This window comes from Lissotriton helveticus, chromosome 10, assembly GCF_964261635.1.
Source record: "Lissotriton helveticus chromosome 10, aLisHel1.1, whole genome shotgun sequence".
NCBI classification, from domain to species: Eukaryota; Metazoa; Chordata; class Amphibia; order Caudata; family Salamandridae; genus Lissotriton; species Lissotriton helveticus.
The window spans coordinates 526737295-526761950 of NC_136071.1; the positions used below are offsets into that span (position 1 = coordinate 526737295).

Consider the following 24656-nt stretch of genomic DNA (forward strand, 5'->3'; position numbering starts at 1 on the left):
TCAATTATCTTCTCCCTTCTAAATTCTCGACGACAACCAACCAATTTCTCGTCCCCATCTGAACTGCGATAATCAACGCCTCTTTGTCTCAAGGATACATACCGGACTGCCTAAAATCTGGACAAGTTATACCCATCATAAAAAAAACTACATTGAACGCTGCTGACCCAAATAAGTTCAGGCCAGTATCCAATATTCCCTTATTATCAAAAGTGCTAGAAAAATGTGTGCATCAACAACTGAGCCAACACATCTCTAAATGGAATCTTCCAGACAGCAGCCAATCGGGTTTCAGACCAGACCATAGTATGGAAACTACAATAATTCATATAGTGGATGATGCCTTGCAAGCTCTAGACAAAGACAAAGCTTGTCTCTTAATTCTTCTGCACCTTTCGTCTGCGTTTGACACTGCAAACCATGATCAACTGCTAGATCGACTCGGAAACAGGATGGTACTGTCAGGAACTGTTCTTGAATGGATTAAATCTTTCTTGGAGAACAAAAACCAAAGATTTTTAGCACATCAAAAGCTATCATCACGCCCCCTATTACGATTGGAGTACCGCAAGGATAAACTCTTTCCCCAACTCTCTTAAACCTCTACATGGAACCTCTGTCTGAAAGACTTCGATACACCAACATCTTGTTTCATATTAATGCTGATGACAGAGATTTAAATTAAACTTTTGTCACTGGAGGAGATCTAGTCAATGAATGAAGTACTAAAGATGACCACTCATTGACTTAAAAGTAATCAGTTTAAACTAAACACACAAAAATCTGAATTCTTACTAATTCCCCCCCCCCAATCTCGGAGAAGAGAGGAATGGACCAAACTGATCACCGTGCTTAACTGCAACCCAATCTTAGAGAAATCAGTCAAATCACTAGGAATCAGGCTGGACAAGAACCTGAATATGCGAACCCACATCAACTTGTTGTCTAAAAACGCTGGGTTCCACCTGAGTTGTCTTAGAAAACTGAAACCATTCCTAGAAACATCAGACCTCAAAATGGCAGTTCAGGATTTGGTCATCGCGAGGATCAAATACGGATGTACAACTCTATCTGGCCTGTCCAAGATCTCAACAGCTAGGCTAAAAGCCTGCCTCAACATAGCTGCAAGACTCATAACTGGTTCTAGAAAATGTGATCACACCTCTCTGCACTTAAAAGCTCTGAACTGGCTACCATACGAAGCCAGAATACAACTCAATCTGGCCTGTATAACTCATAAGGTGCTACACTCAAACACCGGCGTATCTAGCTCAGAAAGTGGTGATATCCGGAGGAGGCAGGTTCTCCTGGGGCGCAAAACATCTTGTGCTGAAACCACCGTTCTTCCAGAAGAAGAAAACATACCCAGAGCTTTCTCAGGTGCTGCACCCATAATCTGGAACTCGCTACAGCCAAAACATTAGAAGAAAACCATCCTCGTCAAAATTCAAAAAGAAATCCAAGATCTCCCCAATGAGAAAAATCCTTCCATAACTCACTACAGAGTATTCACCTATTCGTCTGACTATTGATCATCATCTGATCCCTACAAGTTTATAATCAGAGGGCCCATCAAAACGTCCTTAATGAAGTGTACTGGGATCTATAAACCTCTTCCAGGGTACCCTATCACATTAAGCTACTGAGGCGAACGCTCAGCTAAACTTTGAATTCGGAGTCCTTTGATGGTAAAAAGAAAATTTGTAATTTGACGTATTCTTTCAGTCTCAGATATTATTGTAAGTGCTTATATCTTTTCCTATCCACTGTTTTGTATTGTTATTCACACGTATGTTTATTATGATGCTTGCTACTGTCGCAAGCTGGGCCGCTATATCGCTGTTAAGCGCTCCAACACCCTAACGGGTGAGGTTCGCGCTACATAAAACCGTAAATAAATAAATAAATAAATAAATGTGTGAGGATTCTTGAAAACAGAGATATTGGAATGGGGCTTGAAAAACAAGGAGACAAGCTTGTCCAACATATTGCTGATTAATAGTGCTTTAAAGCTGACTGAACCAAATATTATTATACACCAGAGGGAGTAGGGAATAATAAAAAGTGTTTTTGTGTTGTGGTGGCACGTGCCGTGTGTCTTAATACTGCCTTCACTCACACAGTTGTGCGACATGCTTCATCATAGTCACTTTAGAAATTATTTGTTTTGCTTTTGTGTTGTTTGTCTTCCCCTACCCTTTTGCTCCACCCTTGGCGTTGGCTGCGCAGGGGTGTCGTAGCAGCCCTATGATGAAGCATGTCACACAACTGTGAGAGTGAGAGCAGTATTAAGACACACGGCACGTGCCACCACGACACAAAAACACTTTTTATTACTCCCTCTGGTGTATAGAAGTATCGTTTGGGGGACTGGAGTAGGTGAGTCTGTAACCCACAGCCCTCCTCTTTTGTGTAAATTATTGAACCAATAATTACACATGCATTGTTAAGGTTAAGCACATGGTAATTTGTTATTGTATGTGAAGCAATCATGCCAACAGACACACCTAACAATACAAAGTAACGTGCATCTCTTCCACGTAAAATACGTCAGAGTATCAAAGAGGGAAAAAGCTGGCAACTTAACTTTCAGCTATTACAGTCGGGAACTACAGACAGGAGTTACATTGACAAAGTATAAAATGAGAAGATGACTTTGGGGTGTGGGGGATAGTCAATGCCTAAGAAAGTTAACAGGGGAAGTCCTGTTACACAACAAGTAGTTATTGCAACTAAGTAGGGTAAGGGCAGCTCGCCATCTATTTTATGTTGGTTGACCATAATATGAAATATGCTCCCTTCAAAACAACTCATATTTGCTTAGAGGTTCCACTTCCTAGAAACTTCGATGAAGCAGTAGGGAAAATTGTGACCGGATGTGCCCCCAATGCCTCCGACCCCAAATTCAAGCACTTAAATTCTTTGGCTAGGACTATTTCCTCAGAGTTATTTGGGGTCTTTCTGGACTTCGCCTGTGTTTTTATTTACGGAATGGTGCAACCAAGAGGCACTTCTACCCTTAAGTCATGCAATATCCGTGGGGGTGGTCTTCATGTGCTAAAGTGTTAGAAGAACTCTCGCAGAATTTCTAAAAACGGTTCTGCTTATATTTGTGCCTCTATTGTTTAATAAAATCTAATGAGGTAAAGCAGAGTATGGATGCTCGTTTAAAAGATGACAAGAGGCAGGATGTCCAACAGTGTCCCCAAGTTTATTCTATTCAGAAAGACTCCGTCTTTCATCCAGTGCAGGCCAGGATGCAACTTTAACTGGCCTCTGACATGAATACATACATATCAACCTGGAATCTAAGAACAGTGAAAACACTAGAGTTTTAATATTACTAAGGTAACCCACATATCACACAGAGCATCCGGATACTAGTTAGTCATTTGTGATGCTAGGTAGCCCACAAACTGATGTAGACATGTGCCAATATGGCATTCGATTTCAGCAGTTTATGAAAGTCAAACAATTTATAGAAAACTGTGGCATGTTTAACAGCTTCAATTACATCTGCATAATGTATAGATCAGAGGTTTAGCCTATTAGGGTCTCAATAAAGGTAGTTATAGTTGTAAGTATATTAACTACTGAAAGTCATCGAGGAGATTCTCAAACTCGGTCTTAAATCTTGATGTGGCAGGTAAAGGGATGGAGGGTGTTAAAAAAAGAAAAAGAATAAAACACACTTACCTTCCTACAGTTGCCAGTAGGTAGTTCTAGTTAGTCCCAAGTTTCCACAGGAAAAGCGTTTTTAACTTGCTTATAACTTTTGCGCCGTTTAATGAAGCTTTACAATTTTTTTTAAGTGTCCTCCTAATTCTAGCTGTGCTTGGAAAGTTGTGGGGTGAGCCGTAAAGCAGGGTCCAAGAAACAATGGGGGGTGGGGGGGGAGAGGGAGGTGTAAAAAATAAAAAATAAAAAGTTTGTTTCCCATGTTAATTCCCATAGAGATTTTAGACACTACTACAGCCTGAACCGCTGAACAGAATGACTCCAAACTTGGCAGAAAGGTAGCTCTTGGAAACAGAAAGCTCCTTTTGTTATGTGATGTAAATTGGTTCAGTAGTTTTGGAGATATCAAAGGAAAACCACATTTGTATATCTGTGCGGAGCCAACACTTCAACCAGGAAGTGCTGGCAGACATCTTGGGACCAATATACATGCTAGCACCCCATTGAAATGCATTGTAGTGAATGGCAGGTTTAGAGAATCACAAAAAGGAGAACATACAAAGGGTGATAACAGATTTTAGTTCCAATATAAATCATTTGTTAATTGTATCATGCAAATTTTAGGGATTGTGATGTGTTCTAAAGTGATTTTTTACAATGTGAAAACGCCTTCTGCTGGGATTTCATGAATCATGTTTGAGAGAAAATTGTTTTCTCATGATTTTCCCATAGAGGTTATGGAAGGTGCTCCAGAAGCTAAAATGAGAGCATATTTTCTGTAAATTCACACTATCTGTCTCAGCCATATGAAATTGAAGTCTGACATTCTCAGTAAATCATTTATTTCCAACTGGAGCAGTCAGTCAGTTATTGTGTTCTACTGCACCCTCCCATACTGAACAACTAGAGCATTAACAGTGTTACCTATGGCACACCGGAAGCCATGTTATTGAATCAAACTGGTAAAACTTAAAGAATTTAATTTAGAAAGGAACAGAATAAGGGGGTTCTGTTTGTCATGGAAATTGTGGTTAGTACTGTAGAAAACAAAATTAAGACATTTTAAATAAGTTCTCAGCCAGCTGCAATTTCAAACTTTATTTGGCTAATTAAAAAACAGCCATAACAGTACATAAAACATAATTAAAAACATAACAGAATAGAAATCATGTAGTGATCCTAAGGGGAGTGGCTTCTGGGTACCTAGTGGCAAGCTCCACCACCACTAGAATGTAACTGTGTCCAGATTCATGGGAACAATTATATCAATCCCAACCCTCTCAAAGGGAACCCCCACCCCTGGAAGTGGGATCAGAATGGTCTTTGTGGTGCCAACTGCCTTACCTCTGACTTGGCAAGTGGCACAGGAGCAACAAAACAGCTTTGTGTCCTCAGACATGTGAGGGCAGTAAAAGTAAGAAAAGGCTGTTCCACTTTGGCCTGTGTGTTCTGCCAGGGGAATGTCATGTGTTAGGGGGATTAGGAAACCCCTAAACTTCAGAGGTATAACCAACCTCCTGGTGGCACCAGGCTTGGGGTCTCTACCCTCGGAGTAAAGCAGTCCAGCATCCCAGTAGATGAGGGACCCATTCACAATTCCAGCAGCCTCAGACAGCAGAGAGGGGCAGGTTTGCTGCTCCAAACTCAAGTCTGCAGTGGAAGGGCCACCTGCCCCCAAGGGTGTGGTGAATTTGTAATTCACTCCATACTCTTTCCACATTGCAGTTATATAACTTGACATGAAATGTGTAACCCTGTCAGTTAAGACCTCCTTAGGGAAGCCCACTCTAGAAAAAATAACTAAGAGGGCTCTTGCTACATGAGCTGTAGTGGCCCTAAGGGGAATAGCCTCTGGTTATCCAGTGGCATGGTCCACCACCACTAGGATATAACTGTGCCCAGACGCTGTTGGAGGACTCATGAGACCAATAATTTGAATTCCAACCCATCTCAAAAGAAACCCCAACCACTGGAAGTGGGATTAACGGGGCCTTTGTGATGCCACCTGACTTACAATTGGCTTGGCAGGTGGCACAGGAGCAACACAACTCCTTTGTGTCCTCAGACATATGGGGCCAGAGAAAGCGTGGGATTAGCCTGCCCCAAGTCTTGCTTTGCCCTAAGTGTCCTGCCAGAGGAATATCACGCGCGAGGGTAATTAGGAAACCTCCAAATTTCTGGGGTAGATCCAACCTCCTGGTGGCACCAGTCTTGGGGTCTCTACCCTCTGATTAAAGAAGCGCTTCATCCCAATAGATCCTACGGGACCCACTAATATTCTCTGAGGCCTCAGCAGCAGCTTGCTGTCTGAGGGGTTCAAGAGATCAGCAGGTTTGTTGCTCCATACTCAAACCTGCTCTGGAAGAGTTCCCTGCCCCCAAGAACTCAACCTGATCAGGCTCAGGTTCATCTGGGGCAGTTCCTTCATAGAGGCCAAGATCATCTCCCTCAAGAGATTGATCCTCACTGAGTTGGGGGGGGGGGGGGGGAGAAGGCACAGCCTTACCATTCCTTGTCCTACTTTTGGGAGGGACCAGGTCCATTGTTCCAGGATTCAGGGCCTGTTCAGTGGGAAGTTGCTTGGCTTGTGAACTGGTCACAGCAAACACACTTGCAGAGATGCCCAACATTTCTGCATGAGTCCTTAGTTCTACCTCAGCCCAGGCTGAAGTTTCCAAATCATTGCCCAACAATCTACAGGTAGGTCTGAAGATACCACAACCCTTTTAGGTCCAGTTACCCCTCCCCAGCTGAGATTCCCAACTGCCAAGGAATGGTCAGTCCTGAAACTGCAAGTATTGGTCACTTGGTAGATTTTCCAAGTATGATCTGGTCAGGAGACACAAGATTCTCGGTCACCAAAGTGACACTGACACCTGTGTCCCTGTAGGCCATGGCCTCTTTTTCATTTATCAAAGGCTGCTGCCTGTACTTGCCCAAGTTAGTGGGACTTACCAGTAAGGTGGCAAGATCTATGCCACCATCACAGACCAACACAGCCTGAGCTGTAGATCTGACAAAGTCCAACCCTTCTCAGAACCCAAGGTTAACCCCACAAATCCCTTGTTTCCTGTGCCACCACTTGTATTTGTGCTAGGGGGAGCAGTTGCCTTAGGGGCAGTGGTAGTAGGCGTCTCCTCTACTTTTGGACAATCAGCATTCTTTGCCCAATGGGCTTTCACCTAACAAACGTAACACCAAGGTTTCTTATTGCCTTTCTTGGATGTTTGTGACTCTCCCCACCCCCCAGATGCAGGTTTTTGGGGCCCTTGGAAAGACTCTTTTTTTATATTTGCTCTTGTCCCCACCCTAATCCTGTAATTTTGAAGAATCCTTATTCTGGTCACCACCATTGCTCTGATTTTTCTGCTTAACCCTGGTCTGACCCATGTATCTGCCTTCTTTCCCAATTCTTTGGGAGACAGATCAGAGTCCACCAGGATTTGATGCAAAAGCTAGTTCCGACAATTATTAAGGATCTGCTCCCTCATAATCAAATTGTACAATCCTAAGAAGTCCTGCACTTTGAAGCCATGGCTGGCCAACCTTCCAGGGCCAGTCCTGGGTCTGTGGTTTCTGGGTGTCTCTGAACTTAATACTGTATTGCTCGGTGGTTAAGCCAAACCCATCAATGAGAGCACTTTTCAAAACTGAGTAATTATCAGCATCCTCTTCTCTAACAGTGAGGAGCTTATCTCTACCTTTGTCAGCAAAGGAGAGCTACAAGATAGCTGCCCACTGCTCTTGGGGGACCTTCTGAACTTTACAGGCACTTTCTAAAGCAGTTACACATTTGTTGAGGTCATCCCCAACATGGTAGAGAGGGACAATCTTGTTCAGGTTCCTATGGTCATTAGAAACTTCTCTACCTCTAGGGATACTGTTGCTGCCACCATGGGACTCTAGTCCAAATGTCTTCCTAGTACTTCTAGGGACTCTTTGTCAAGGGCCAACTGCTCTTGCCTGGGTCTAAGCCTAGCTTTCTCAAGTTCAAGAAGTTGGTATTCCCCATCAAAAGAGTTGTCCCTCTTACTAGATATGGAGGTCCCTACTTAATGTCCTGAGGCATTGGATTCCCTTGAGAAGGATCTAGACCTCCTAGGTCTACTCTGTACTCTCCCAGGAGGAACAAAGGGGGCACCATATAAGCCATCAGTAGTATCTTCTGGCAGATCAGAGTTATCCAGGTGGGAGTCACTTGGCTCCTCCTGGTCAGGGTTTGATTCAATGTCAAAGAGGGCTCCCCTCCTGTCCTATCTTCATTCCCATGCCCACCCATTTTCTCCTGCTCGTCTGACCCACTAGTTTGCTGAAGGTCATCTAAAAGTACTGCCGCTAAGAGGCGTTGGGTGTTGGCACCTTTCCTTGTCTTCAACTTCCTAGAGACACACAGTGCTTTCAGTTATTGGAACGAAAGTTCACTCTATCTAGCAGTCAGAGAGCCACTGGTATCTCCTTTTGCAGACACACTAAGTGTGGTGGGGTGTTGCACCTACCTAACCTAGTGGGAACTAAAATGTGAGGTTAGAGAAAGGGTGTGCTAGACCCTTGACTTACCCAACCCAAAGTTCAGTAGAACTTACTATTCTAAGTTTCTATTATATGTGCCTAGTATTAGTAATTTTTTTCCAATTAATCAACACAAAGATTTACCTGATAAAACAATTCAGGCTTGAATCCCAACCGTTGCAGACCAATGTGAGAAGCTGTCCTGGTATATGATGTCCACTTATGTAAGTGGGCACCTTGCTCCAGTCCAGACAACCCTTATGGTGATTTAAGAGGTCGTAGACAATCTTAGAAAGCTCTCTAAGTGGTAGCTGTGGTGAGCAGCCTTCAGGCTTAGTCCAGAATGGGTGTAAAGCAGCTTGTTTTACCAGAAAGCAATCTTATAGTATAGATTAAGTGAAAAAGAACCACCCATGGTATTCATAAAAATATGTATTTACTATAGAATACTCTCTAACACGTTTAGATATCTCCTACATGGAGATAAACACAATGCACACAATACTTTGCATAGAAATACAGAAAATAGCATGAAATACACAGTGGACTCCAGTGGGGACCAAAACAAACTAAGAAAGTGGTATAAGAACCACAACTCGGTCAAGATATGGTCGAGCGGACGTAGAAGTGCTGGGGACCCAAGGAACCACCCAAGGTGAGTAGATGGGAACCCCACGGAGAGCGTATGCAGTGTGGGAACACGACCGCGTGCTCCGTACAACTCTACGTGTAAGTCGCAGTAGGATTTTTAAACATTAAGGACCCTTCCCAGTGGACCCTGAAGAAACCCCGCGGAAGACAGAGGGTTGGGAGCCACTCCACCCGTAGATACCCTAGTACCCATGTTATCTACATCAGGGAAGCCAGGTGCATATGTGTGAGATGGTGTCGGAAACAGCCGAACCCAATGGAGGACTTCAGGAAAGTGCCGCTGCTGAATAAGGAGAGTGCGTACGGTGGCATCCGATGGTGGATTCTAGATGAGAGATACCTGCAACCAGAGGGGACAGAGTCTGTTTCACTCAGGAGTGATCAGGAGACTTGGAAGACGAATGTCCTCCAAGGTCAGTGTTGCAGGATGGGTGCCGATGACCTTGACTCAGCAGCTGTGAGGATCTGGCGACACTGAGGAAGACCAGGACCCGGCAGGAGCTGTCCCACGAAGGATGTTGAGTGCTGAGGGGGTGTCTGGCAGGAGCACCAACAAGCCTTGGCAAATGCAACCAACGCCGGAATTGAAGAAGAAGCAACGTCGGGGCCAGCAAGGTCCAGGCGACTCACTACAAGCAAGGAAGTCAGGGCGGGCCCTGAGCAATCAGGGGAGCCCAAAAGAAGCAAAGGTGACCCTCAAATGGACCAACAGGCCGGAAGCACCGGAGTCGCGAGAGGACCTCAAGCAGCTCACCAAAAGATGCAGGCCACGATGCACATGATGCTGTGGGGTTGAAGACTCGGGTCACTGGTGGTGCTAGAGGTTGGGGCTACTTGGAGCCCGAAGACCTTCTTGGAAGGAAACCAACAAGCCTTTGTAACTGCAAGTTGACGTGGTGCACAGGGGTTCGGTTATTGCAACCCAAACAAAGGATACTGGCCTCAAACTCCATTAACCCTTAGGAACTGCGGAAAACCACGACCTGTGTTGCAGAACCTTACGGAGTCCGGAGGAGCTCAGTATCAGCAGACCGGTCCACTTAGTTGCAGTGCCTGCGAATGCAGTGTAGTGACTCCTTAACTCCAAGGGAGATTCCTTCAGGTGTCTTAGATGCCCACAGGCCGTGGAATGTTCCTGTATGGTGCACAGACGATGCAGCAGACAGGCAGGGAGACGAAGTCGAGCCCAAACAAAGTCCAGGGGGCCCAGACGGTAGAAGAAGAAGTGGTGTTTGGTCTGAATCTTATCCGACGACGAATCTAGGGACCTACACCCAGGTATGCCTTTAAGTACCCTAGGGAAAGGAATCCGATAATTCAGGGGTCCATCCCAGGGGAGGTCTGGAAAAGGTGGACGTTACTCTCATGTCCTTTTTCCAGTTTCGTGCCAGAGTGGGAGCCAACGGCTCACAGGACTGGTGCACGGGACAACCAAATGTTGCCCCTCATGCAGAACTAGTGGTGCTAACAAGCACCCCCAGCTGGTCCCAATACATTAAAGCCTGTCTGGGAAGTGGTCACACCTCCCTGTGACAGGATACCTATTGTTCTGTCTTTCCCTGCTCGAGCTTGGCTCAGCAGCAGGAGGGCAGAAATGTGTCTCTGGTCGGTAGCAACCATTTTGTGCTGTCGGGGTCTAGAAGGTTGGCACCGGGAAAACAGACCCTAACAGAGGGCTCTTACAGTGCTTGGAATCATACCTCCCACACTGTTTACGGTGTGGGGTTATGCTTCAAACATGTTTGATATCAAACATGATATGATTCTTTACAGCCACTTTTGAGATGGTCATCGTGTAATTACGCGGTGCCCCTCTATATGGTATATGGCTGCTTCACAGACACGCCGGGAGAATTGACTCTGCAGGGGTATCCTGCTCATGCAGGGGCACCCTCTCACTTAGAACCAAGCACCCTGCCTTCAGGACTGCAAAGGCCTGCTATAGGGGTGACCTAGGTTTTAAGGGCAGTGACCCTAGATATAGGAAACCTATATCTTTAGTAAGTGGTGCTAACACCAGCGTACACAGGCTGCAATGGCAGGCCTGTATTTCCATTTTTAATGGTCTCCCATGGGTGGCATAATGCGTGTATCAGCACATAGGGGGCCTCTGGGATAACTATGCCCTGGGTACCTTAGTACCATATAGTAGGGACTTATAAGGGTATCCCAGTATCCAATCTGGGATGTACCGAAGTACTGAACACAATAATTTAAGGGGGAAAGCAGGTAGACTGGCCCTGGTTAGCAGGATCCCAGTCAGACTAGTAAGAGCTTAGCACCAGACAAAAAGTGGGGGTAACCGTAGAAGCAGATCCTACTCTCCTACATTCGGCAACCCTGTACAAATCACAAGCCGCCCCATCTTTAAAGTGGAAGATTGCACAAGTCTTAGCTATGGTAATGAAGTAAATCAGTTAACACAGAAAAACTGTGTATCCTGTTGTTAATCTTGAGCTATACAGTCCTCGAGATGAAACATTCTTAGGCCTTTGTGGCAATACAGATAATTCACACATGCAATCTTGCAGAATACAAGAAATATGAAAGTGTAAAACTGAGTCATACCTGGCATGGCGATTCCTAAAGTGTCACTGGGTTAACATCCTGCCGCAGAGGGTCTGTAGAAAACGCAAAAAAAAAAGAAACATATTGATGACACTTGTAAATAAAGAATAAATATCAGATGTAAATAAAAGCTATTCCCTCTTTCAGCGCTATGTGGATGCACAGCATGGTTTTTAAACCCCAAAATAGATTTCCAACTTTCTTTTTTTTAATCTATGAACCAACACTGATATAACTGAAGAATGAGAGACACAATTTCAATCTTTATTTAGTCTGCTATAGGCCTTGGGTTTATTTTTATTTCCAGAATTGGTGAGGGGACACTGCTGAAACGGGATTCAACATACAAACACTGCCACAAATCTTAGCCCTTTGATTGGTATGATTTGGCTTATATAGAGCGAATATCTGGGACAGGAATATCTCTATTGTGTTGTTAATCCAAAGTAAAACATTTGCGTGGTATGAACGTGCCAGCTAAAGAAAAAGAAAGAAAGAAGGAAAAAAGAAGAAAGAGGTAAAAAACACAAGGGCACAGCAAAGAGGATTCCTTTATGGAAGGGACTTGGATAGCTGAAAGCAACATGCATTTGTTAAGAGCAATAAAGAATGTGTCACCAGTTCGACTAAATTAGCATGAGGGTCAGCTACCACCACAATGCAAATTCAAAAGCCAAGCTGGAGATACTACCACCCAAGTATTAAAAATGGCAATGGTCACCCAAACCACATGCACTTTACTCAGAGCCAGATTGTGCCTGGCTTATCAACAATCTGCATGGTAGATGGTGATAAATGAAAGACCATTTACCAAACATCACGTCACCAACAACCGATGGAAGCTAAGAGTTTTGTGGTGAATCACTTACCACAAGTGGCATAAGGTAACACATGCTTCTTCAAAATTACTACCATTTTGCAGTAATTTCCTTGGTTTCTGGCTGTTACTTTATTATTATGGTCTGGCTTGATGGCATAGCTGTCGCCAGACAATTTTGTGAGTATCACCACAAGAGAAGCTTTGCTCCGCCCACGTGCTGTTGGCCAACTGTACGTATTTTGATTGTGTAGATGTTCTGTGCTCCCACAAAAAAGTATTTGCTCCCCACACAGCTGTGCTCACTTTGCTTATCTAGCTGCCTGACCTTGTCACCTTGATACTGTAATGCTAAAGTGTCTTGAATAACTAAATCACTTATGTTGTTTTTCTCTGGCAGCAGCAGGACGAGAGGAGTTATTAACGTACATGGATTTTTATGAATAGCTTGACAGTGCAACTGTCACCTGACCTTTCACCTACACCAATATTATTCTACAGTTCTTTGCTTCCACACAACTATATATTAATTCGCATGCTATTTACGTGCAATGCTCATTCCCATACAACATTCCTGTAAAGCCTGGCCTATTGGCATTGACATTAACTGTTATTTCAAATTTGTGGCTTGGTGGGAGATCTCTTGCATTTACTGTAACAGGCTAGTAGGGACTAGAAACCATTCAACTTCCACGCTACATACTACGTGCTTTTAGTCTGTATGTTTTATGTCAAGGGAAATTATCTTATCGCATTCCTCCCTACTTTGTCCAGAAGACTGAGGGTTGGAGGGCCTCTAAAACAAAGGATAGAATTCTTCCAATAGCTCAAGCAGCATCCACAACAGCCCATGACCTCTTCATCAAATCACAGGGCAATTAATATTCCAAAAATGCTAATATTTTGAGAGTGGAAAGTTGAAGAAACTAATGCTTAAGAAACCATAGCACAAAGTGGTCCAGGCAGACACTACCAACCGAAAATAAATGTATGTAGCTAGCAGTGAAATAATTGAAACAATGTCGGTCACCATGCAAAAGTTGGACAGATTTTGTTTAAGTTAAGAGCCTGACAATAGGAAAATAAGAAAGAAAATGATATACCTTGAACCCAGCATGAACGATTGCAGAAAAACTGAAATCAAGGGCAAACGGAACACCTAAAAACAAGCCATCGCAAAAGTGAAATTGTTAAGTGTTATGTGCCTCCCTAGATAAAGGGGGGGGGGGGAGGGGCGGGGGGAGGGTGGAATCCTGCAGGGCCGAATCATGCCTGAATTACACCTTACAAGGAACATAAACCGATACAGAGGGCTGCTGATGAGGTGCTGTAGTTTGCACCAATATAATATTAAAGTTTAGGAACTGAATGTCATAATGCCCAATATGTTTGAATATCAGTTCAAACTGATACAGAAGTAATCAAAACAGCTTACCAAAATAGATTTGGCAAGTGTTTAATTTCCAAAAAATTAAGAAATAACGCATTATCTAATTTTCCAAAGTGATCTTACAGCATTAATATAAACCCCACATCTTGGATTTGGGCTGGAGTGGGAAAAGAATACAGAGATGTACAGGTCAGTGGTCACCATTCAATGTATGTGTATTGGTAAGGAAATACTTTCTACAGTCACTCATCTTGCCTAACCACTGCTTTTCTAGCCCTGAGTTATGACACCAGGAATAGAAGATGGCACTGAGCAACCACTCTCGCTTTATAAGGCAGGCATTTCGCTGCACTCGGAGGACGAAACAAAATAGCAGGGTAAGTTAGGTATTGCAGAGATCACTCTCCCTCACACTGGTAACAAGCTTTGGATGTACAAGCTCCCTAAGGACACAGCCACAAGAGGTACTTGGCAGATTTTCAAGTTGCCATTAAAAAGCAACACATTAGGATCTTGGCATCTGTGTGAAGCTTTAAATATTAGACATCCAAACAGTCGGTTATAAAGGGGCACTGAACATGCTTCTGCAAAAGTGGATTTCACCTAGAAATCAAGCAGTGGTGCACACTTTTCGGGCCGGTTATTTGGCACATAGCCCAACCTGGCAACCAGTCAACGTCACCTCTTCTTGGTGCTGGTCCAGTGATCCACAGGTTCTGGATAAACTCTATCTCCTTTCATGGATCAGCCGAGAAATGTCTTCAGTCCTGGCTGGAGGTCATCTGGTTTCAGAGCAAAGTAGGCATCAGATCTCGTAGGCCGAAATAAATGGCTGCCCCGTGGCCTAGCCCTTGTATTTACATCAAATTACTATTTAAAACCGGGCAAAGTTTCTGTTATGCTGGCGTGATCTCACGAATTTTGCATTAAACTTGCTGCTTAAAATTACGCTATTCTGCTATAATCAGGCCACGTTTGTGGCAACATTTGTCCATGGGAACAACAACAATAAACGCAGAGCGCAAGCGGCTGCTGTTCCCATTAATTGTGCTTTTTGTCCTTTTTTTAAGAAACAAAATCCATCCTGGCATCCACAATAGGGGCAATGATGAATTTAATGCTAAAATATAGGGCTAAATGCCGGTTTTGTATTTTTATGAAACGTTTCTTGAATTTCAAGTAATTAAACAAAAACAAATTACGTTAATTAACTTTACACACCCCATATTACTAATCCCTCATATTAGATAATATAATTCGACACCCAGTTTTTTGGGGATTTTTGTTTTTTTAAGTAGGTCTCTATAACTGCCTCGTGTTTTAACTTCTAATGGCATAGTTCTACTCACACTAAAGCAACTACAACAACACTACATCCAAAAGCAGACCTTTATTTAAAATAAGGAACTTCTACGGTAATCTTGTTCTGAAGAAAGCCCTCGCACAGTGAACCCTCTAGTCTGCTTTGTTTTTTGCTAAACCTTACCAGTTTTTAAGAGCTGTGAAACCACTTTAGGAAAACCTGCAATTTGCACATCAGTTTCACACAGAAGATTTTGAAAGGCTTCCTTACCTATTTTAGTGAGCCCTCTTAGAATATTTCTGGGGGCAATACATACCAGTTATGTGAGCTGTGCTGGCACAGGTGTTCAAAATGCTGGTCTCCCAAATTGAGACAACTGAACCTGTTCTGCCCAAGATGTCGTACAATAATGCCCTTGTTTCAGAAGACAGCAGTAAGATGCAGTCTGCGTTAGTTGGCATCAGGGTGCATTTTCTGCTGTAGGCATGACGCAGCGGTAGGGTCTTCCTCATTCAGCAACAGCAAATTTTTTTAATCATGTTGCATGCTCTTAAGCGCTTCTACCCCGGGCCAGCAGGAAAAAGTTATGGTGAGATTGAAGGGGCCAAAATGGACAGGAGATTCAAATACCCTTTGAGTTATGCGCCTATAACAAGTCACTAGCAATCCGTAAACAGAAAGGAGCATAACAATGTAATGGCATTTTGGCCAGAGGTAGGCAAGCATAGCTGTCTATGCAAACGTCTTTTAGGAATCTGTGCCATTGTGCAATACATTTGTAAAACAGAGACGGTCTCACAGAACTACAAAACAGTTTCCCGGAGACTATCAATCCAACTGGGTACTTATAATATAGTCCAAATCTTACTTCCTATGTATGCAGGTTACTAATGCTATGCACTGACAATCACAATGGTTTATGTGCTTTACTTATTCAGAGGCTTCAGTGTGCTCATACTCAGTCAGAATGGCTAGAGAGCCAAACCAATCAGATTATATGCCAGTATCAAACTAGACAGGTAATCTTTTTTTAAAGGGTTACAATTATTAAGTAAATGCTTCACGGAACAGATTTGAATTCCTATATAGTAACAACAGGAAAAAGGTTTCCACAAAAAATCCTAATATCAACTAGATTTGCAAAGGGCAACAGCAGATAAAAAGAGCATTTCAAGACTAGAGTCTCTTTTATGAAGCACCCTACTCTGAAGAAAGAATTTAGAAGAAAACCATAAGCTCCTCTGACATATATTTAGAACAAACTGGTAACCAAGTCACAACAACATGGGCGCCCTGCAATAGGAATGGGGAATGTAATATAACCCAAGTATCTAGAAAGAGGCTCCCAGGAAAACAGGGTCGGCTACCAAACAACCCTAATACGCACATCAACAGAGGCAAATAAGATCAACAAAATAATCAGCACTCAAAAGGTAGGAAAGATAGAAATGTTTATCCAAATTTATCTTTAGTCCATGTTCGGGCCAAAAGGAGGTGGAATTCAAATGTTTCTCAGAAAAGAACGTTTATTTTCATATAACCAATGAAGAATCCAAGTACAGATAGTATAAAAGAAAATTCAGCAGTATAAGAGAACAACTCAGCCAACACGTGTTTCGTCAACAGGTGAGTAATACCTCGACTTCATCAGGGCTGAAAAATCAAAATTAACAAAATCAGACCAAAATTAAATAAAGAGTGAGTAGTGTTAGGTTAAACCCACCACGGGTGTGTGGCATAAAATATTAGGCCACAAAAAGGATGAAAAAGTGAAGAAAAAGATAGAACAAAAGTAAAAAAAAGTAAAAAAGAAAATGTATAAAATATTTATCAGTGCTGATATAGCAATGATTTAGAGAAGCCAAAAAAAAACAGTAGTGTATGGTGTGTTACAATAAATACTGTAAGTACAAAAATTGTGTACAAAAAAGTAACCGATTTCCATAAATAATTGTAATTCTGAATGCAGCTACACATGTAAACTGAAAATAGTAGCAAGATATAACAGGTACAGGAGCCATCTCCAATGGGGTAGATCGTTTAGCTATGTGCTCACATGAGAAAAAGAAAAGGAAAACCAAGCACAGGACTGCAAATCCCAGCATGCAGGGATATTCAAAACCACTGGTGCACAACCTCTATATAATCCAACAGCAGAAAATAAACTGATAAGTAAGGAATGTCAGTTCAGAAACAAGAATAGGTATCAGGATAGCCATGTCAGTAACGCCATAATTATACACCACAAGATGAGTGCATTGCCTAAATAACAAGCATTTACAATGCAACGGTTTCGCCTTTGGAAAAGTTTGAGCTATTGGCATTGTAAATGACAACATTTGTATTTATGTGTTGGTTTTGAAAACAGATAAATGGCATTGTCATTTACATTGCCAATAGCTCTAACTGTTCCAAAGGCGAAATCGTTGCATTGTAAATGCTTGGAGTGCACTGCCTAAATAAGAAGGGGGAAGGGAGGGAAAGAAAACATATCTTTAGAGTCGTTCTTTAACACCCCAAATATAAAACTAAATCCAAATATTAATGTATCAATAATTAACACAGAATTAATCAGAGGCAAAATTCCATTAATGCATACAAACAGATGATTATACCCTTATTGTGTAAGTAACAGTAGTAAGAGAAAGAATACTGCATTTCATAAAAATCAAGCTGGCGTAATGTAGAAAGCGATATTTATATATTGTGTAGATCCAAATCATGCAAGCCGAAAAGGGCTCAAAGTGGCGGCCATCTTGAAACGATGTTAAAATAAGTAAATATCATAGGTTTTGACTAGTCAACTAATTTCAGTGAGTGTATATACATTGATGAAACAGGGCACATAAAAAAAAATCCAAAAAGATTAATTTGAATGTAAACATAAATGTAACCAATAACGTAGTAGGAAATAATACATCAAGCAAAAGGGCAAACAAGTACGCTAAAAGTAAGCTCGAAAACAGCGGCTTTCTTTGAATAGAAGTATCCAGTTCAGTATGTATACAAATGGCTATTAAAGCAGCACAAAAAGCCCCAATAATGAAAATGTAACCCATCGGGGGGGGCTGGAGAGGGAGGGTGGAAAGGACCAAGAAATAACATTCTCACATAAATGTCTGCCAGCACAATTGTTGGCAATAAGATGGTCATGTGTACATGAAACCATGAAAGTGACGGCCATGTTAGGATTATCTAAATGCATAGAAAAAGTACCACTAAGTGCAGCCAGCAAGTAAGTAAGTAAATGAGTTCATGGACACGGCGACGGTCATCTTGTCGCAATCCACTTTTCTCAAGTAAATTCCCAGAAAAATATCAATTAGCCTTATCCATACTGGTAAATACCAACCGTATAGAAAAAGAGACAACATAAATATATAAAATACTGTACAACAGTACAAAAACTAGAGTCTAACACACGAAACATCCAAAATATGGGTTCCAAAAGACACACAATACCAAAGTTAAAAAAATGGAAAACCTACTAACCAGACTGGACATCTAATTCAATGACGTCCAGAGCTTTTATGTATGTAGTAAAATCTATGAAAAAGAATTAGGTCAAAATACAAGCTATAGTATCATAACCAAATGAAAGACCAGCATTGCGGATTTAAACAATCTCTTCAAAACCGGCAAGAGACAAGAAGAAAGAGGAAGAAAATAATGTAGAGGAATGAGTAGATAGGTCCAACCCAATAACAGTATTGGCACACGTCAAACACAAAAGAGAAAAGAAAATTGCTAGGTAGTACGTCTATCCGAGTACAAGTCGTACTTAAAATAAGTTCTTCAATGTACATATAGTGATCAAGAATGATATATCCAGAAAAACATCTCTGTAACATTCCTCACAGGTTGTGTGATCAGATAAGATTACTACAAGAAATACAACATTTCTAGAGTGCAACAGGGCAATCACCTAAAGTCAGTCCCCATGCCTGCTGCATCAAGCACATCCTCCAAATATCGCCAGTCGACTGTGTGGAAGGCTTTTTCGAACCCGATCAGCAGGAGTGCCATGTACGGGGTAAGTTGGTGGCGATGGGCCAGAGCCAAGTGAAAGCGACTAAGATAGTGTCTCGTACTGCGGAGCGGCATGAAGCCGCACTGGTCCGGGTGGAAAAAAGTTAACTGAGAACTGGTCTCAGGAACTGGGCCAGGATGGTCACATAGTTTGACTTCTGTATTGATTAAGGAGATCAGACGGTAGTCCGAAAGGGGTTGTAATTTAGGGAGGACGACCACGGTTCCTACGTCTGTTTCGGGGGGGGGGGGGCTTTCTCTGCTACCTCGGTATATAGGTCGTGGAGGTGGGGTATCAGTATGTCATGGTATGAAGCGCAGTATTCCTGTGGGAATCCGTCTGAGCCAGGTGTTTCCGTCTGGGCCAGGTGTTTTCCCAGAAGTGATCAGGGAGATGGCTTCTCCTATTTACTCTCGCGTGATAGGTAGGTAGGTAGGTAGGTAGGTAGGTAGGTAGGTAGGTAGGTAGGTAGGTAGGTAGGTAGGTAGGTAGGTAGGTAGGTCTAGGTGGGCCGCTTCTGGTTCTATTAGCCTGTGGAGTTGGAACGCCTGCAGTCTAGACAGCATAGGGGCTGAGGTTTCGGCTCGGTCAGCTGAGTAGAGCCAAGAGTAGTAGTCTGCGATGGCTTGGGCGATGGGAGGCAGGCGTAGGACTGGTGACCCCCTGTTGGTCTTGGATCTCTGGGACTAAATGGCTCGCCAGGGATTGCAATGCTAGTATTTTGGAGTATCTTTCCATTTTTGCCTCCCCAGCAGTATACGTAGGCTACTGAGTACCTCCACATTAATTTTGCAGATTTGAGGGATAGTTGTTTTATTTCGTCTCTCAAAAGCACAAGTTGTAGATTCTCCGTCTCTCCCTCAGATTCGGGTACGGCATATTCCAGGAGGTGGATCACCTAAGCTTCTAGGAGAGTGAGGAGGCTTTCTTGTGCCAAGCGTTTGGTCTTAAGTTGTCACTTGGCGAAGCCTCGAATAGTGGCTTTTCCAGCCTCCCAGAGTGTGCCCAGGGAGGGGACTGTATTTTGGGTAGCAAGGAAGTATTGTTGGGGTTCTTCCCCCGATTGTCTTCTGAAATTTGTAGTCTTGAAGCAACCAGGCGTTCAGCCTCCAAATGGGGCGCAGTGCTCCTGAGGGGCCTCCCATTCCGAGGAGAAGAGGAGAGTGGTCAGATATGCCATGGGAGAAGGATGATAATGTCCGTGACGTCATGGCAATCTGGAGCCGGCATGAAGACCATATCAATACTTGCAGGAGTGTGATGCGCCGCGGAGGTGTGGGTATAGTGTAGTGTTCTGAGGTTCCATGTCCTCCAGACATCACATACTCCCAACTTTGCCACCCACTCGGTCATCCTCTTAACCTGTTGTGTCCTGCATGTTATGTTATGTTATGAAAGCATTTATTGAGCGCACTATCACCGGTTGGTTTCTTGGCGCTAAAATCAACAGAGCATAATCATGGATGTGAGATGGAAAGTTATTGGTAAGCTTGTCTGTAGAGCCAGGCCTTTAAAGCTTTCCGGAATGAGAGGAGATCCTGGCAGGTCCGAATCTCATAAGGGAAGGTGTTCCACAGACCAGAAGCCAGTACTGCAAACCTGCGACCACCAGAGCGCTTGAGTTTAGCAGGTGGTATCTGAAGGAGGCCGTGATGGGAAGAACGGAGGTTACGGGCTGGTACATACCTTGTAATGAGTTGGTTAATAAATTTGGGACTTCTGCAATGTAAAGAGTTAGAAATCATACATCCTGTTTTGAAGGTGCAACGTTGGACCACCGGAAGCCAATGGAGTTTCATGAGTAAGTGAGTGGCTGAGTGCCACCTAGGTTGATTCAAAATCAGTCTGGCGGCAAAGTTTTGCACCATCTGGAGTCCTTTTGACAGGTAAAGGGGGAGACCTAAATAAATAGAGTTTGCGTAATCCAGATGGGACAAAACGGTGGCAATCACTACCTGAGTAACCGCTTCCAGGGTAAGAAAGCGCCGGACCTTCCTGATTTTCCTCAATTGAAAAAAGCACTTAGAGACCACCTGACCCACTTGTGCTTTTAGTTAGAGATCGCAGTCCACAGTGACCCCAAGAGTATTAGCCGATGTTGATGGAGTGGGGACTTAACCTAAATCCGGCGGCCAATAGTGGGGGCCCCAGTATTTGGCGCTGTCTCCGGTGAGAACTAACTCGGTTTTTCCCAGGTTTAGTTTCAGCTGATTTTGATCCATCCAGGCTTTAATGTAGCTCATGGTCGATTGAAAGTGCAATATGGAGGTATCAGAATTGTCAATCGTAAACAGCAGCTGTAAATCGTCAGCGTAGTTAAATACCGTCACCTGCTCAGCTCTAAGGGCTTGTATTAATGGAAGGATATAGAGGTTGAACAGGTGGGGTGACAGAGAAGAGCCCTGTGGAACTCCGCATGTAACAAGCTGTTTTGAACCAACTAGGTTTCCAAGACGTACTGCCTGAGAGTGGTTCTTCAGAAAGGACATCAGCCAGTGGGCCGCCGTGCCCCGGATGCCGGCCTGTCCTACACGGTCAATCAGAATGTTATGGTCGACCGTGTCAAACGCGGCCGACAAATCCAGGAGCACCAGAGCCTGAGGAGAACGTCTGTCAGCGCAGTCCCGGAGGGTATCCAGGACTGTAGTTACCACTGCCTCCGTTGAATGAGCAGGTCGAAAACCTGCCTGGTGGGACTTAAAACAGCCAGACTCCTCTAAAAAGTTAGAGAGGCATTTGGCTACATGAGCATGGGGAAGGCTTGCCTGTAATGTCTATGCCTAATTGCATGACCACATTAAAGTCGACCCGATCACTGTCAGGCCGAGGGGCAGGGGGGATATACTGTCGCTGGTGACGTTCAGGGTGGGTGTCAGGGCTGCCGGGGGCATGTATATTGACACAATGTTGACGGCCGCTCTTACCAAGGTCCCCGCCAGGGCCACGAAGCGTCCTTGAGGGTCTCTGATTACATTAGTCGGTACATAGGGAAGGGTGCGCTGATATAGGACTGCCACACCACGTGAACCTTGCTCAAACCCAGAGTGACCGACTCTATCGAATCCATGTCTCGCTTGAAAGGGGCAGTGGTTCCCCATGAGATGTGTCTCTTGAACCAGGAGGGCCTCGGGGCATATCTCTGGGCATATCTCAGGACCGCCGTACGCTTCACCTTGTTGAGAAGCCTGTTGACGTTCTAGGAGAAGATTTGCAGGGGCTCCCCCCTTTCTTGATTGGTTCATGATCTGTGCACGGGGTCATGAGGGGCCAGTGATGTGACTGTCCTGGTCGGCCGGGTTCGTCAATGGTTAGATGCAAGCAGAGGCCTAGTCGTTTGTCGCGAGCGCCGTGTGTGCATGAGTTCACAGTGAGAAAATGGGTGCTGCCGCTGTCTAACGTAATTAACATAGAACTAGGGACAACGGTACCACCCCCTCCCCCCAAACAACCCCCCACCCCATACTGCTGGAAAGGAAGCATCTATCGCCCCAGAAACTAAAAACCAATAGTTACATTAAAAAAATTAAAACATCAAAGCTTAGTGTGGGAGCTGCTTGATGGACCCCCTCCATGCATCAGGAAGTGGTCATCTCCATTATGGAGTCTTGCTGACCACACCAGCTCTACTTGACAGTCCGGTCCAGTCCAACATTTCATTGGGGAATTTCTTCTCTAGGTGATTGGACTTGCTTTTATATGTGGTTATATTGTCGGAATGAGGTAAAGGTCGGTGTCCACTGACCCTGTGGCCGGAGGCGTCCCTCGGTTGTTACCCTCTTAATGGACCGGCCCAGTTGTGGGGTTGTGTCGGCTGAGGACCCAGGCGGCGCGCCAGAGTTATGGGTGGTAGCAGTGGATGAGGTAGACACTCCTCTCCGGGCACCTCGAACCCTACACGAGTGGGTACATCTCCTCTGGGACCCAGAGCTCACAGGCGCCGTGGCCCTGGATCGGTGGGCAGGAGGAGAGGCCTCCGCCCAGGGTGAGAGTGGGCGTTCTTCAGTCAGCAAAGTCCAGGCCGCCTCAGGTGATTCATAGAAGTGGATTTTGTTCTGAAAGATTACTCAGAAACGAGCAGGGAAGAGAAGCCTGTACTGGAGACTGAGCGCACGCAGTTTCTGCTTGACTTCTGCGTAGGACCTCCGCTGGGCCTGTACTTCCCTGGTGTTATCTGGGAAGACCATGATTTTGTGTCCTTGGTAGGTCAGGGTTGCCTGAGAGCGGGCTGCTTGCAGGATCACATCTCTATCTTTAAAGTTGAGGATCCTTGCAAGGATCGGTCGGTGTGGGGTCCTCGGTGTTGGTTTGGGTTCAAGTGGCCGATGGGCCCGTTCCACAGTGAAGCATGATGATAATTTGCCCACAGGTGTCCATAATTTGATCCAGGTCTCGATGAAGTCGCTGCTTGTCCCTGCTCTGCCCCTTCGGGAAAGCCCACTAGGAGACGGTTATTACGCCTCTAGCAGTTTTCGGCATCCTCAGCTCTCCTGTGCAGCTCTTTCGTGTGGGATCAGAGTTGTGTGACCTGTTTCTTCTGTTGGTGCACTTCGTATTTTACTGTAGAAAGCTGGATTTGGCTTCCGATATAGGGGCTGTGGCGTTGCGGAGGTCTTGTTTACTGGCACCTCATCTATTTTATTTTCCAAAGAGGCTTGTGAGGAGCATATAGCCTTTAGAAGTGTGTTAAGATCTCCTTCTGGGAGGGGGGGCTTTAATGTTGACTGTTTCAGCAGATCCGGCCTAGTTCATAATGTATTGATCCATTCAGGTTTGTGTCGTGGATGGTTTCGCTCCTCTGTCTTTCCCCATGGTGGTTGAGAATTTAGCTCTGTGCCACTTCTAAGGTGCTGCGGGCCGTGAGTCCTGTCACTAATCAGAAGTCCAGAACTGTCTTCAGGCGTGTCACGAGTCAGACGCAGGAGAACCTGTATTGCCCGATCGGCTCCTTGGACCGACGCTGCCCCGACGAGAGTTCCCTCACGGCACTATTCTGGAGGGTATACCATCAGGCTCTCCATTTGCTCACGGCATGGATCCCAGGAGGCACAATCCATGGACCTGGTTGGGCACGACCAGGCTCCCCTGTAAGCCACCCCTGTGTGCACAGGGCAGTGCCCCTTTGAGATCTTCTGGGGTAGTAGCTTGTTGTGCTTTTGTACCTCACCTGCACGACCGCCGCTGCTCTGTTTCAAGCGGGGATCTCTTCTGCGTGGACCCAGGACCCCGTCACGGCTGGAGGGAAGGGGAGGGGAGGGGAGGGGAGGGGACGATCGCCCCTCCGACCCACTAGCCCCGATCCATGGGTCCCAGTTGGTTGGATGTTGCTCTGGTGGGTTCTCGGGGTCCCCGGGCCCCTGGCTTCAACTCTCGCTATATGTTGAAGGGCAGCCTTAGCCCACTGGTTCACCAAAGGGTTCTCCGCTCCCGGGGGGGAGAAGGCAGGGGTATTGATGCCCGGATGTGGTGAGCTGCACCCTAAGCTTGCTAGTCAACTGCCCAGTCCCCAAGCCTGGGGTGACCTCAATGTATTCAGGGATAAGGGACTCTCTGTGAGTGGACCCGGTTTCAGAGGGGGGGGGGGGTCCAGGTGGGTGTCCCCACCGCTTCCTCCTTCTCTTGGGCCTTTTTCGGAGGAAACTAGGGAGGGGGCGGCTGCTCCGCTTGCAGTCACAGGCCGCCCTATCCGCTTGGACCCGAGCAACTCATATGC

The 24656-nt window shown here is 44.7% G+C and overlaps 1 protein-coding gene across 2 annotated transcripts in view; it reads right to left on the minus strand.

The window, feature by feature from the left end:
- The window catches only part of ASB8 (ankyrin repeat and SOCS box containing 8), a 118027-nt gene that overhangs the window by 48407 nt on the left and 44964 nt on the right, over window positions 1-24656 (minus strand). For both annotated transcript variants that reach the window (XM_078663060.1, XM_078663061.1), the window contains exon 2: window positions 11407-11459. The gene's annotated coding sequence lies outside the window, so the exon portion shown is untranslated. The remainder of the gene's footprint in view (window positions 1-11406; window positions 11460-24656) is intronic.